The sequence below is a fragment of the Pangasianodon hypophthalmus genome, chromosome 15 (assembly GCF_027358585.1).
Source record: "Pangasianodon hypophthalmus isolate fPanHyp1 chromosome 15, fPanHyp1.pri, whole genome shotgun sequence".
In the NCBI taxonomy this organism is placed as follows: Eukaryota; Metazoa; Chordata; class Actinopteri; order Siluriformes; family Pangasiidae; genus Pangasianodon; species Pangasianodon hypophthalmus.
The window spans coordinates 6169420-6185000 of record NC_069724.1 but is presented as its reverse complement, the minus strand read 5'-3'; the positions used below and the strand labels follow the sequence as shown (position 1 = coordinate 6185000).

General features: G+C 38.5%; 1 protein-coding gene across 4 annotated transcripts in view; it reads left to right on the top strand.

Annotated features, from left to right (window-relative positions):
* The window catches only part of nrg2a (neuregulin 2a), an 86635-nt gene that overhangs the window by 2680 nt on the left and 68374 nt on the right, over positions 1–15581 (top strand). The window lies entirely within an intron of this gene.

The following is a 15581-nucleotide window of genomic DNA, read 5'->3' as shown; positions in this document are numbered from 1 at the left end:
GATTTCTTATTTATTTGAGCCAGCCTGACTGGAGATATTCTGACTAGCCAGATTTCTGAAAGTACTTCTTCCATGTCCATTGATAACTAAGAATGTCGTTGTTTCTATTTCAGTTTTGGTGACAGGGATGCTTAGCAGGTGTAAGGCTTTCCTGTCGCATTTCAACTTTCAGATTTCGCTTGGTTCAAATGTTGCTTGCACTGCTGGGGAAAAAAAAACAGCTGCATTTTTCTCCATTGCAGTGGTCTCATCTGCCCAGATGGTGGGCCGGGTCCTCTGCAGAAAGGATTTCTGGGCCATGCGCTCTCTTCTCTATCTATCTATAGGCCTGGACAATTACAGTGGACTTCCCGGTTTTCGCTGTCCAGGGTGCTACATCTAACTGCTCTTTCCTTCCTCTAACACCTCTCTTAAAAGCTGATTGACAGGAGCATATGATCTTAAAGATTCTAAATTAAAGAGGCAAATCTGATGTATTAAAATATTGTTAAGTCATTTCGGAAATATTGCAAAACCGATTGTGTAGTCCAGTTTTCAAGGCACACATACTGTAGGTTATGGATAAATTGTGCTACTTTAAGTGCATATGAAAGCCTGCTGTAAATGACTTTGCAGTTTCTGTTTGTCCAGCCTGCTCACAAGTTACTACTGGATAAATTCCTAGTGACTTGTTGCATCTATTTTTTTTTTATTTTCTCAATTAAAGTTCTGTAAACTAATATTCTGTTCATTCGTTCACTCATCTACAGTAACCACTTTATCCTGGTCAGGGTAGAAGTCAATCCGGAGTCTATCCCAGGAACACTGGATGCGAGGCAGGAATACACCCTGGATGGGATGCCAGTCCACCACACACTTTCACACACTCATTCACACCTAGGAGTAATTTATCATAGCCAATCCGTCACCCAGCATGTTTTTTAGGAGGTGGGGGGACACTGGAGAGCCTGGAGGAAACCCAGACAGACATGGGGAGAACATGCGAAACTCCACACTGACACTAAAGCTATGTGTTGGCTCACAACACAAAGTTGTGTAATTTTACTTACTCATCTTGGCTCTATCTAGTATCAGACCACTGAGCATTTTACATGGTGCCAATTAAAAGCAAAGCATACATTACAAAGTGTTCAATTTTAACATGTGTTTTATTAACACATCACCATACAGCATAAAGCATTCAGGGGATTCAGGTTGCACACAGCAAGGTAATACTGTACAGAGGAACAGTGACATCTGGAACACCTGGAATATGAAACACACAAAATATTAATCATGTATCATTCAAACTAACTGACGAACAATCGGACAGTATTTGTATTATGTGTGAAAATTAACGTTTCAAAAGTCTGGCCAGATATCAAAGTGTTCCAATTAATACCCACACTCCTAAAAAAAAAAGTGTTCCTTAAGGACTCTTTGGATAGTTAAAGGTTCTTAGCTTCTTAAAGGGATTCTACTTGCAGCCCTGACACTGTTTCAGGCTTCTACGTAGATCCTTTAAAGGTTTCCACAGAGGGACATGCACATTTTTTGTTAGACATTTGTAATATTTGTTATGATTCATTGTGGATGTGAGTTGACTTCAGAAAAAGGTGGACTGTGGTTTGAAAAAAAAAAATTCTGAATTCACTTATGGCCATGCTTCCTTTAAGCAGTAGAGCACCCAAGGTGGTGCAACAGGTAGTGTCACAGCCTCACAGCCTCACAGTTCCAAGGTCCCTGGTTTTATCCTGAGCTCAGGTTTTTATCTGTACAAAGTTTTACATGTTCTTCCTGTGTCCGTGTGGGTTTCCTGTGGGTTCTCCAGTTTCCTCCCAAAAACATGCAGGTGGGTAAATTGCCCCTAGGTGTGAGTGTGTGTATCAAGGTAGCATTCTATCCATGTGTATTCCCCACACCCAGTGTTCCTGCAGTCCTGACCATGATAAAGCGGTTACTGTAGATTAATGAATGAATGGATGAATGAATGGATGGATGAATGAATGAACACTCGAGATTGTGTGTTATTGCAAAAACAGCGATTTAGTAGCAGACATAAGCTGAAGGTGATTGCAGTCGAGCTTCGATTGCATGGTGTTTTAACACACAGCCCTGATTTATACAACAGTTTTCACAGCAAGGAAAGAGGAACGCTACAAACATTTTTTTTCAAATATCTATTTTCAACATCGGTTATTTCTTCCTCCACAAAGTAATTCCACAACAAATGGCTTGCCGATATGCAAGTAAATATTGTAGAAGGGCAAATGAAGTTGAGCCTGTAAACTAGCAGCTAGTCTGTAAGCTTCATCAGCTGGCTCTTCAGCATAAAAGCTGATATAGTTATCATATTCAGTAGAAAACAGCCAACTGAGATTATATTCTTTGAAGACTTGCTACATTAATTACAAATGAAACATGTAGTTGCTGTTCCAACCTATGTGGAAACTTGACACATGTTCCCTGAGAATATATGGGACTTTCTTTATATTACACTTTTCTTCCTTCATGATGATTGAAGTTTGTCTTCCATCTAGCAGCAACAATAATTCAATGTATAGAAACATTCATTCATTCATTAGTTCATTGATTTGTTCACTTATTCATTCATCTTCACCATACACTTTATTTTTTTAGCTGTTTTTTGCGACATGGCATCTCAATTTAAATGTTATGTCATAATTTATTTATTTCCGTACAATTTTTGTACGCTGGACAATCATATGAAATGCATGTGTAATGGAGAATCAAGTAGTAGTGCAATAGTTAAAATTCTGCACTAGTGACCAGAGGCTCATATCTGAGGCCTGCCATGCACCACTTTCCTTAACCCTTATCGCTAAACTGTATACTGGGATTGGATTCTGTCTCATGGTAAAAGCATCTGCAGAATTAATGAATAGTGTGGGGTGGTCATTTTTATTCAGTTTATCTTTCTCTGCAATTGCTGTACTATAGGATAATTTGTTAAGTGGTAGTGGTGCTATTATCCAAGCAGGGGTGGCTGTAGAGAAACTTTTATGTTCTGCCACTTACAAGCTGAGTGGATGTCTTTGTATTCTGTATGGTGGTTGCATTTTGTGGGCAGTTTTTTTAATAATGATATTCTGTAGACACGCTGGTGGTTGGGACCATTTTTCGATTATTTTGTCTCCGGTAGATATCATACAGAAGACTCCACATCAACTGTCTCGTTCTCATTCTCTGTTTATTTTAATGGTCTCACCACATCAATGTTTAAGTATGTAAGAACACAAGTAATCTCCTGGAATCTCCTGAATGGTAGCAGAACAGAGATTTTTCTTCCGTATTGTTCTCCAAACCCTCATCTCTATTAACAAAGATCACAGCTGTTTTGAAGTAACAAATTCCCCGATTCCCCTCTAGCAAGATCTCACTGACATAACTGCATGACACAAAGACAAGAATAACTGTTGATTGACATGCACTCAGGGAAGGACATATTTTCCTTGTGTCTGGGTTACTTGATTTTAATTATTTTTACCATTTAAGGAAGCTATAGGACAAGGGGCTTGTGTAGCGTTTTTGTAGGTTCTACGAGGGAGTAAAGTGTATGAACTAATTACTGTATTATTCTCTTGAGATTGCAATGATAGGTCCTTTGGGGAATTGCTAATATATGCCATTAATCTGCCTTGAGAATGCAGCTGGAGGAAGATATTAAGAAAGACTTCACGGAAAGTCAATATGGCATTGCCTAAAGTAAGGAATTGAAATATATAAAGAATTAATGGATGGTGTGAGCCATCAAAGACTGCTTTGGAAGATGCAGCAGGCATTAAATCATGACTTAATTGAGCTCTGTCAGTATAAGAGCATCGTCTTGTTGAATTAGATTGCAGCTGATTTCTTTAAGTGTTTCATTTGCGCAGAGCAATATAGCATGTCCTAAATGTACATGTTTAAGTAGAATAGCATTTTTTTTGGTGTCCTTAATTGTCGTTACCTCACAAATAAGATGCAGTTAGATTTGGAAGTAGGGCTGAAAATGGACAGTTGAAAAGTGGAAAAAGATCAGGTGATGTTTTCCCAATCTTCAACTGTCTGGTTTTGGAGAGTCTATGCCCACTGTATCTTCAGATTCCTCTTCTTGGCTTCTTGATAGGAGTGGAACCTGATGTGGTCTTCTGCTGTTGTAGCCCATCTGCCTCAAGGTTTGACGTGTTGTGTGTTCTGAGATGCTTTTCTGCTCACCATGGTTGTAATGAGCGGTTATTTGAGTTACCGTATCCTTCCTGTCAGGCTACTCTCCTCTGATTTCTCTCATCAACAAGGCAGAGGTGCAGCTCACTGGATGTTTTTTCGTTTTTCACACCATTCTGTGTAAACTCTAGAGACTGTTGTGTGTGAACATCCCAGGAGATCAGCGGTTTCTGAAATACTCAAACCAGCTCATCTGACACCAACAATCATGCCAGGGTCAAAGTCACTGAGATCACTTTTTTCCATTGTGATGTTTGATGTGACATGTATCGGCATAATTGTATGCATTGCATTGCTGCCACATGATTGGTTGATTGGATAATTGCATTAAAGTGGCAGGTGAGTGTAGAATAAGACAGAATGCAACGGCAAAGTCAAACTGATTCAGTCAGTAGGAACAAGTTGAGACAAATATCCAGCACAAGGTATTTTTCTCAACTCAACTCACAAAAAACAACATGCTTCTTAAGTTCCACTGTTTTACTTCTTGGATGTCCAATTACCAAATTGCTTGGGAGTTCGTGGTTAGCACGATTGGTCCTTCAGTAGAATGCATAAAGGTTTTATCTAGAAACCTACAACAGAGTTTTCCTTTCAAAGAGGAAGAGCAGATTCATATCAACAGCTTTTATTGTCATTTATATCAGAGTTGAATTGTTGAATCTGATTTGTCGGAAGTTGAATGATTAATTTTGTACAACAGCAGGTCTGACAGAAATGCAGGGTCTAATTCAAATCACAGATTTACATTAATGTGTTTATACTAATACATTATCGTTTCCATAGTAACACCACATTCACAGGAGGTGTATGGCAGACAATGTACATATTGGAGACGTTTATTTAACATTTATAGAAGGAGTCTCCATTGTCAGCGCTTTGTAACTGTCAGTAAGTTTTCCGCCACAGGAAAGTCTTCAGGACAGAGGAGTTTGCACTTTAGGACTTGGTGAAATGACAAGTTGCATTTTTTTAAAACAACATCTTATTAACTTCAAGAGCAAAGGAAAAAAGAGAAGCTGATGATTGAGTGACTATTTATATTTACATACCTGTAACATAAGTGATAACAGGAACTAACATGTCTCACAGATGTTTCACAGCATTAAATGTAACTATAAATAATAAATTTTAAAAAATGTAGTTGGCAAATTGCTGTTGTTTAAGAGGAAGAAAACACTTAATTTAGCAAATAATGTTCCTATAATAGCCCATTCTGTTGTGCTGTATTCTTTACATATGCAAGAACAGTACAGTTAAATTCTTTTCTTCACATATGCTAGCTTGTTAGGAAGCTGGGATAAGAGCACAGGGTCAGGGTAAGGGTTAAAGGTTAAGTCAAAGAGCCCACCAGTGGCAGCTTGTCAGTGCAGGGATTTGAACTCATGACCTTCTGACCCATAGCCCAGGGCCCTAACCACAGAGTCATCCAAAGATTAATTAACCACAGAGTCATCCAAAGATTAAAGAGGACAATTCAAACTTGTCCTACAGAGATATAATGGCACTTGTCCGTGGCTCCTGGATGAGTAATTCATGATGTGTAGTGCACTTCATAGTGATTCTATGATGAGTCTTGAGTTTGCGTCTACCATCATTCTAAAGGAAATCTCAAAGTAGCTTATTTTATCCCATGGGCTATCTTGGATGTACTCATGTTCAGTCTTGCATACCATAGCTCTCTTTGAAATGGGGCCTGAGATGCTGTTCCTGGAACTCCTGCATGAGTGCAGTGCTGTGGCTTGAGTGTGGAATACTCAAGAAGGGCTACGTATTGATCCCGCTCATGCATGATGATGAATGTTTGTGGAGATTGTTCACTATGCTCCTCTGGAGATGGATTCATACACTGCATCCCCTCATGGGTAATGTGCTTGTGCTGTTCAATGGCACACTGATATAAGATGCATGACAGAACAGGACACGTGTCATATACTAAAGGGTGCAAATTTCTGAGAAACCAATTTTCCTGGATGTGAGAGCCCATTTTATAAGATATACATATTGTCAACCATTTATTTAAGATATAAAGACCAGACCTGTATACTGGGATAAAACATCTTTTTGTGAATCAGATTTGATTTATTCATAGGGATATTTTGGGACCTATGAGTAGTTTGGCCAAAAGTGAGCATACACCATTTTATCTTTACCCCGAAGACATAGTCAAGACATGACCCAAAGTTTTCTTCTTTACTACCAAAATAGCACTGTACGAACTGCATGCATAATGTATCACACCTCAAAAGACATGATGAATGTTTCTTGAAGTCCAGTGTAAGCCCTACTTAATAATTAGCAGATCTTTTATTATGTTTTTTCTTTTTACCAAATTAAAGAGACGCCAGCCAGACTCTCTTCTATAAACTTTGGGCCACACTTCCTAACTGGGTTGCTTGATGGAGTGACATTTCGGTCGCAATGCTTTTTTGTCTATTTATATAGATAACAGTGTGTCATACAGAATCAGAAGTCTATTTGAGTTTAGTTAAGAATGCAACAGTTTGATGATTTATCTGTACATTTTGCATAATGGTAAACAGGTAGCTATAAGCTTTGGCAACATTAGTATGAGCATATAATTGTGTATATGTAATTAAGCAGTGTTCATCAGGCAGAGTTATTCCTGTCCCAGTGGGTCTCTATTAGCGCATGTTGCAGTGCCATTTTTGACTAGGTGTAATAATAACACTATGGAAGCTAAGTGGGGCAGTGTGCACTCTGCCCCAAGATTGTGTAACATCTAGAATGGCGATCAAATCAACAGAACATCTGTCAAACAACCCATTTTTAAATCATTGGTCACTCAAAAATGTAGGGGGTTGTGAATGAGGACAATATGAAGATTAACGTTTGTTGAACAGCTGATATAATTGACGGGCTCTGCCCCACCAGTCCCTAAGCACGAGCTTCCACTATTTTGTAAACTGTTGAGTTTAAGTGAAACTGTGTGTAGCAAAGACAATTTTGTCATTGTCTCTGTCTATTTAATTACAGTGGCCACTTTGCACCAATATGTGCTTTTCTCCACTTGTTGTCTGCATATTGTCAGCTTAGCTCACTCCTTCACAATCCTGTATGCCTAGACCTGGCCTTCTCTCTCTCTCTCTCTCTCTCTCTCTCTCTCTCTCTCTTCATCACAGTGTCCCAACCATGAGTTCACCTGCTGTCTTCACAAAGCCTCTCATGCTGAGTATCTGACATGAGCACTGAGCAGCAGGCAGGCTCTATGGCAAGATCTAATGATTAACATAAAATTTATGGCATGGTTCACTCTCTAAATACACTCAACATTTGTGACCTGATATGTGTAGCTCTGATAACTGAGCACTAACATCCTGTTGTGTAAAAAATTGCTGATGTTCAAGTTCTGGCATTTTAATATATGCTACTGTGCAGAAGTCTTAGGAACATGCAAAGAAATGCTATAGAGCAGAGATGCTTTCAAAAATAATTAAATTAAAGTCAGTAGTTGGTGTGACGACCCTTTGCTTTAAAAAAAAAAAAATTTGTAGTCTCAGGTACAATTTGTGCAGTTTTATAAGGAAATTAGCTGTATGTTTTACTGAGCATCTTCCAGAACCAGCCACAGTTCTTCTGGAGACTTTGACTGTCACACTTGCTTCTTATTTTTGCAGCAAAATCCAGCAGCCTTCATTATGGTTTTTTGTCTGAAAAGTGTTTTTTTTTGTTTGTTTGTTTTGTTTTTTTACGTAATATGCTGCTTTCTTTACATTTTTCTGTAACATTTAATTTTGTGCTGGAAAACTAATTTTTGGGAATCTAAACTGTTTTTATACTGACCTGATAATGCAGAAGTCATAAAATAAACATCTGTAACAAAGTTTGCACTAAAGAAAATAGGGTGCCTAAGACTTTTGCACAGTACTGTACGTATATGAGTTTAGATGTTCTACTTAATGTTTGCAGTTTGCACAGTTTTTGTTTTGTTATGATTTTTAACATTAATCAGTTTGTCCTGACTCTTGTGTAGTGACAATTTTATTAATTTATGTTTGAGCATTTTGTGTACATTTATGTGACTAAGGCACAGACTTATTTTGAGTTATAAATGTATAGTATATAGGCTTATGGTGCACAGTGTGAAAGAAAAGGCTGTTTTCAGTTTATTTAAAGTTATTAAATGATAAATTGCTTTAAAAGCATTGTCTTCCAAATCTAATGTTTAGTGTAATGGTACAGCGTATTGTACTGTATCATATCATATTGTTCAATACAAGGCCTCGATTTCATACGTCTTTGTATTGAACAATATATTCATCAGACTGCATAATAAAGTAGGCTATTCATGATAAAATTTTATGTGAGGCTTAATAAATATTTATACTTAATCAAGCCCATGTTCTCTACTCTGAAGAAGTCGCTTCTTCTTTACTTCCAATTAGGAGAGGCTACAGGGGTTTAAAAAACACACCCTTCTCCTAATCACACTGTTTTTCCAAGCCAATAAACTAGCATGCTAGCATATTAGCAGCACTGGTTTCGATGAGCAGCAAGCAGGAACTGGAAAATTCCCCAAAATCTTTAAGGTCCGGTGTAAGCGAGCAGTTCGGCTTCCTGGAAGGTTAAAACTCTGACAGTAAGTAACCTAATCCTTCTGTATCAGGCGGTAGAACTAGATACCAAAAAAAAAAATTAAAAATACAAAGATATGCACACACGCATGTCTCTCTGCTGCATTAAAGCAGCCATTCCTCACTGATTCAGTCCAAGCTAAAGAAATCACTTCAACAATTGGGAAGTTCAGAGACTGCTAGTGAGGATTGCAGGATTGAAAAACATGTCTAGAGTCGCAGAGAGCTGTGTGACTTTAGCAGCACAACTAGCTAACAGTAGAATTTGAAATAAAAAACATGCACCCCCCCCCCCCCCCAAAAAGCTTCGCCATAGAGCTAATGTTTAATCAGCCATGTTTAATTTTGTTACATTCTAATGCGCAGCTTTTGTTTCATTATATGCTGCTAAGAGTCTAAATGGATCACGTGAAAAACACTGTGACATTATTAAATTTCAACTCCTTTAACGTTTAACCCTTTAGTCAATTCAAAAGGGAACCCTAAGACACACATTCAGGCAATGCTTATATTTGCTCTCAAAAATGTATCGTATTGAGACACCACCATATCGTATTGTACTGAATTTGAATTTTGTGTATTGGTACACCCCTAGTGAGAGCTAGTCAGAGCCAGGTGACAAGATCTTTTATTTGAATGAAAAATCCTGCTCCCTGTTTGGAAGTTGCTGACTCCATCCTCAATCTTACAGCCACTTTAACGACCTAACTATCCCTGACCTTCTTTATTCCAAAAAGTACTCTTTTATCACACAGCATTAGCTAATGAAGAAGAAAGCAGTAGCACAGGGAGCAGTGTGTTTGATGGCATGCACAGAAGGTTTTACTTGGATTAAAAGTGGGTGGTTTTAATCCAGCATTTACAGGTTTTGTAGCAGTGGCAGTAAATTAGTTTCATGATGTAGAAGGTTCTTTATCACCCGAGGTAAATGAGTAGTACTTTTGTTGGAAACGACTTGCATGTTCCCTATTGTTTTTAGCTTTAAACACCGTGTCATGTTTGAAATGTGACCATTGATTTTCTAGTCAGCATTTCTCACGTGTGATCTGGCTGAGTGCTATTTTAACAGATCCATTCCAGCACACACTCTAAAGACCTCAGCGGTCAACTGTGACCTCTCGGTTTACTCCCACTGAGCTGGAATGGAGCCATCTTACATTATCCTAACACCACACACAGATAATGGACACTGTTATTAATTGCACGTTTTATTTCCAAATGGCATTCCATCCAAAGTGGTGTGTTATTGCACCTTAAAAAGGCAATCATGTTTCCGTTTAAGCAAGCAGCAGAGCATAATAGCACGCAATCTAATGCTACTCCAAATCTATGAATCATGGTGACTACCACAACAGTCAGGATGAATAATGATTCTACACAAAGAGAACACACTTTCAAGTGGAAAGCAGCTGACTGGTGAACTGATGACTAACTGGTCTAAGGGATTTCCTGAAAATAATGCCTAATACAATAGCATTAAATTATGCAAACCAGAAAGATCCAGTGGAGCTAATGGTGCTGTAGCCCCTGGAAGTCCGGGCTCACAATTTGTAATTTATTGGCAACAAGGGTGATGATCTTTACTCTGCAGTGTGGGAATTATCCATCTACATATTGATAGCATTTAACATGGTGGGGATCCATTGAGTGACATGGGCGAGAGGAATCTGGGTGTCTGGAATGAGAAAATTGGTATTATGAAAAGATTGAATTAGAGTGCCGATTTTGAAATCGAAGATGTCTTCTTTTTTATGGTGGTTCTTTTTTTATGGTGTTAATGTGCAAAACACATTAACAAACCAAAAACATGACAGTAAAGCAGAAGCCACAGCATCAAAACAACAGCAAATTCAGAAACACAATACCCCTTATTGTAAAACCTCCAGCAATGCTTCCTTTTCTGTGGTCTCTCAGATTGATGTGTGTTTCAGCCAATTAGCAACGAGCATGTATTTTAGAATTTGCTGTTGTGTTTGTGGTTCAGCTGTTATGATTTGCCATCACATTTTCGGTATGCTAATGTGTTTTGCGTTTAACACAAAACACATGCATTTAACAGCGGGCAGGGCTGGACAAAGTACTGAGAAATTATACTTAAGTGACAGCATAGATAATGTGTCAAAATCTTACAAGTGGGTGTGTCCAGCAAAAAATTGTATTCAAGTGAAAGTCAAAAAGTTGCTACTTTTAAATATACTCAAGCATTTAACAAGGAAATATTTTTAACTGAAGGCATAAAGTTAATGTGATGTTTTAATGTAAAAAAGTAATTTTTATTACTTTATCTACAGCTTTTAGATGATTTTTGTTTTAAAGCATCTATGCTGTGTAGCCTGAAAACATCATTCAATCTCAGAGATCAGAGTCTGCAATATTTACCATTCGCTAGAATTTGATTTCCCGCATAGCCAATTATGTTAGCTACTGGAATCCATGCTAGCATAACCTGGTATCAGACCAACTGACCTAATCATAGCCAGTTAACATTAGAAAATTAGAGAAACTGACTTCAACATACTTTTTTCGAATTAGATGGAGTTTATGCTTTGTATGGAGGCAAAGGAGATCCTCATTTTATTCAAGTCTTTGCTTATTTCAGCATATTGAAACATTTTACTGAGGTAGGGCCGGGGTGCTCATCCTCAAATTCACCCCTGCAGTCCAGTGGCTTATCCATATTCAAATGCACATGAATAGCTATAACACTGCAGATGACAAACTGGCATTCTTCTTGATAGTTTTTTTTCTACGTTTATGAACCTGATTGGATGCTAAATTGAAATGATTGAATGCTAATCTGAGTCTAACTGATTGATGTGTAGCATACAGTCATTGGCTGGATGAGAGAAGATTTGTAATGAGTACTTTGAAGGTCTAAATAAAAATGTAAGGAGAAGAAATTAGGTTTTTAATTGGAAATATAATTACGAAAGGGTACAATTATTCAATTTCAATAATACCCAAATAACATATAAATATGGCAAAATAACACTTAAGTATAGTAGCGTAGTACAGTTAAGGAGTAATTTCCAAGCCTGTTTACTAGCAACCATAGTTTTGTAATGGTGCACTGCTGTCAATGATTAATCACTCAGATCACAAGTCAAATGATAGCCTTCCTGGACAATGATAACTCCAAAATCTGTTTCTCTCAGTGGGTCTCAAATTGGTCCATTGGTTTAGCCAAGGCTGAGAAAGGAGCCATTTTAGAGCATCTATTAGAAACGACCTTGTTGAATTACAATAGCAGCAAAGCGCTCGTCTGTCAGTTGTGTAATAAATCTGAAGATGAGTTTTTGTGGCTAGGTCTGTGGGGAGTGGAGCAGCTATATAGGGGTTATAAGGGATTAGAGGCTACACTCAGGCAAGCCTGTATAATGCCCTGTAATTGACAAGCTGTAAATTTTCAGCATTAACTATCACGCTGGTGGAGTGTTCACATGTGAGCGCATACACAGTACCTGCTTGAGGAATATACTTATTCCCAGTCATGAAATAATTTCTTTTTAAATCAATGAAATCAAGCTACTCGTATGTATGTGTGTACTGGCATGCACTTGAGACTAAAATGGAAGTCAGTCTAAAATGTAGTTATGCACATTGGCTTTCACGTTTTCTAAATAACACTATATATTCTATTTTTAATAAATAGTCATCTAGTTGCAGAGCTATATCAAAACTCATTGAGTACAATACAGTTTGTTCTGTTCTGTTCTTTTTAATGCTATATACCTTTAAAAAAAAAAAAAGATTATAGTATTGTAATGAATTTGTACTCTATTTTATAGTTGGTACATTTTCTTTTTTCTGGCTCTATAAAACAATAGAGGAATGCATCACATTGACCACATAGAGGCAGTATATGAACAGGATTTTGACCAGCCCCAAAACATTCCAAAAAAGAAAGTGCGTGTGAGCCCTGCTGGAATCGAGTGACAGTGTTACTTTCATCAAATGGATTTACTTTTAGTTTAATGCATTCAAACCACATGTAATAAAGCACATTGCTGGAGTTTAAACTATTCTACTCCACAGATGGAACATGTTTAGAAATCTTGCTACAGAGAAAATTGCAACATAGCACGCACTTTTCATTCTATGACGACATCTCTATGCTCAAACTAAAAGACCCTTGCAGCTAGTTTAACTACCTTAATGAGTGATAGCAAAGAAATAAACAGCAAGGGTCAGTTGAAGGATTTCCCACTACATCTGAGGCAGTATTGAAGTTTTCTTGTTTTAAAAGTTAAAATCTGTTGCATATTGTAGTTAACCCTGTTAGCAAAAATGTCTTATGTAACATTGGAATAGTTGGAATATTTATAAGTATCAGATATTAGTTATGACACAGCCTGGCAACTGCAGTAAACTGACACGCCATGCAAATGTTTTGCCAAGAGGCTGAGGAGGTGGTTTTCAGGAGCAGAATTTCATGTTGGCTTTCCTGTTTACTCGTGCTATCCGTGCTTCCTGTTTCCTTCTATCTGACTGAACAAGCTCCAAAGGAAACGAAGTGGATGGAGAATTCTAATTCACCCCTATAAAATTACTATGCTAATCACTCCAGTACAGCCCACTGCACTTTATTCCTGCTGCAACAGAGAATTCTTAACTGTTTTCTGAATTCTAAACTGTTGACGATTGTGTCTATTTGGTGTTGTAATATCTTGTTTCATCTGTCTTCCTGAGAGCTTCATATCTCCTATTGGATTTGATTGCATCTTGGAATAGTAATTATTGTGGTCTCAGTGTTCTTGGGTCATATCCAGCTTTGCCACTGCCTTGACTATCTCTACTAATCCTTTGCTGAGTCCAACCTCATCTCTAGCCTCTTTGTTTTCATTCTCATGGAAGAATGACCATAGTGAGTTTACATGCCTGTGCAGGGTGCCCAGGATCTTTGCCATGGAACCTGTCCACTCAAGGTTGTTGTACTGTATGTGGATGTTCATTTTGGCTGAGTCTACAATAAGTCCGTTCTCTGAGTTACAGCTCTCTCAGCCCAATCCATTCATCCATTACATCCATTACTATGGGCGCTCGGCCTTCTCATTAGATGTGGTGTTTTTACAGCCTAGAAAAAAAGAAAGGAATTAAATTGTAATATAGAAGTAAAGGTGAAATAAGGAGAGGACGGAGATGAGTGGGAGCTGGATGGTGGGTGAGTGAATAGATGCGTTGCTTTTTGCCTGGAAGCTCCTTATCAACTATTCATCAAGACGGCACTGCACTTACCCACTGCGGTACAGTATGTGCACTGAAGCTGCTGTTCAGGAAGCAGCAAGATTGGCAAGGATTGTGAGGCAAAGGAGATGTGGGATCTTTCTGCAGTTGCTTCCACAGACCCTCCAAACACCACCACCAATGCCACCACAGATTGCTAACATCATTGCTATCACAACCGAGCAACACACCATCATCACCACTAGTACCACCACCACCACCACAAACCACTAACACAACACCATCACCACCACAGAACACTAATACCATTACCATCACAATCATGCCATAGCACACCACTGATATTGCTTACAACTCAGCCCCATCAACACCATCACCGCAATCAGAACAACCTCCACAGACCCCTCACTTAACAGGATCACCACTAGCACAGATTGCTAACATCATAACTAGGGCCACACACCACAAATGTGCAACGATGCTAATTCGAACACCAGCAGCACGACCACAGACCACCAATGCTACGACCAACATTATTATAACATTATATTATAATGATCATAATTATATTATTTCTACCACCTCTCTCAACCAGTACTATCTCCTACATCATACCAACACCATCACCAGCAACACCATTACCACCACCATAGACCAAGCGACATCTACACACCATTATCACCACCACATGCCACTAACACAACACCACCACCACAAAATATTAATACCATTGAAATCGCCCCATTAGAGACCACTAACACCACCACAGACCACCAAGACCAGTACTACATGACACTAATACCTTTGTTAACACCATTATCACCACCACCACCACAGACCCCATCACCAACACTATGACTGATCAACAAAATCATTACCAGCACCACAGACCCTTAACCCCACAATGGCCATAATGACCACCATTGCCAAAACCATTACTACCATTATAGAACACCAATGCCATAATCAATACCACCACAACTAATGTCCTCACTAACACAATCACCATAAAAAAATCATTAAAAAAACAAAGACCCCTCAACATAATTACCTACACTACCCCCACTAACCATAATACCACCACAGCCACCAATATAGACTAACACCATCACCAGCATTCTCTCCTCAGACCATTCAACCCCAACTTTATCACCCCAGAACAAACTAGTGCCATCATTACCACCACAAACCAGTAACACCATCAGCAACACCATTGCCACCACTACTGACCCCCAACACTATCAACATCACCATCACCACTCCTCACGGTGTTCTGCATTTTCTCTTTTTCTATATCTCTCACTCATACTCTGCTGTCTCTTTATTTATGGCTCTGTTGCTCTGCTTTCTGTCCTCTCTCTCTCCTTCACCCTCTCTCCCTCTCTGCATGTCAGTAGGGAGCATAGCACACGTCTAACCTGTAATTTACTGGTGCGTAAATTGAAACCTGACTCTCCAATCTGTGCACTTTTTTTTTCATAAATAGAAAACACACACTCCCTTTTATTCACTCTAGAAATTTTGTTGTTTTTGGAGATAAATGATAGCTTTTTTGATAATTACACCAAAACAGTGGCTGTTCTTTTTACAAAAAAA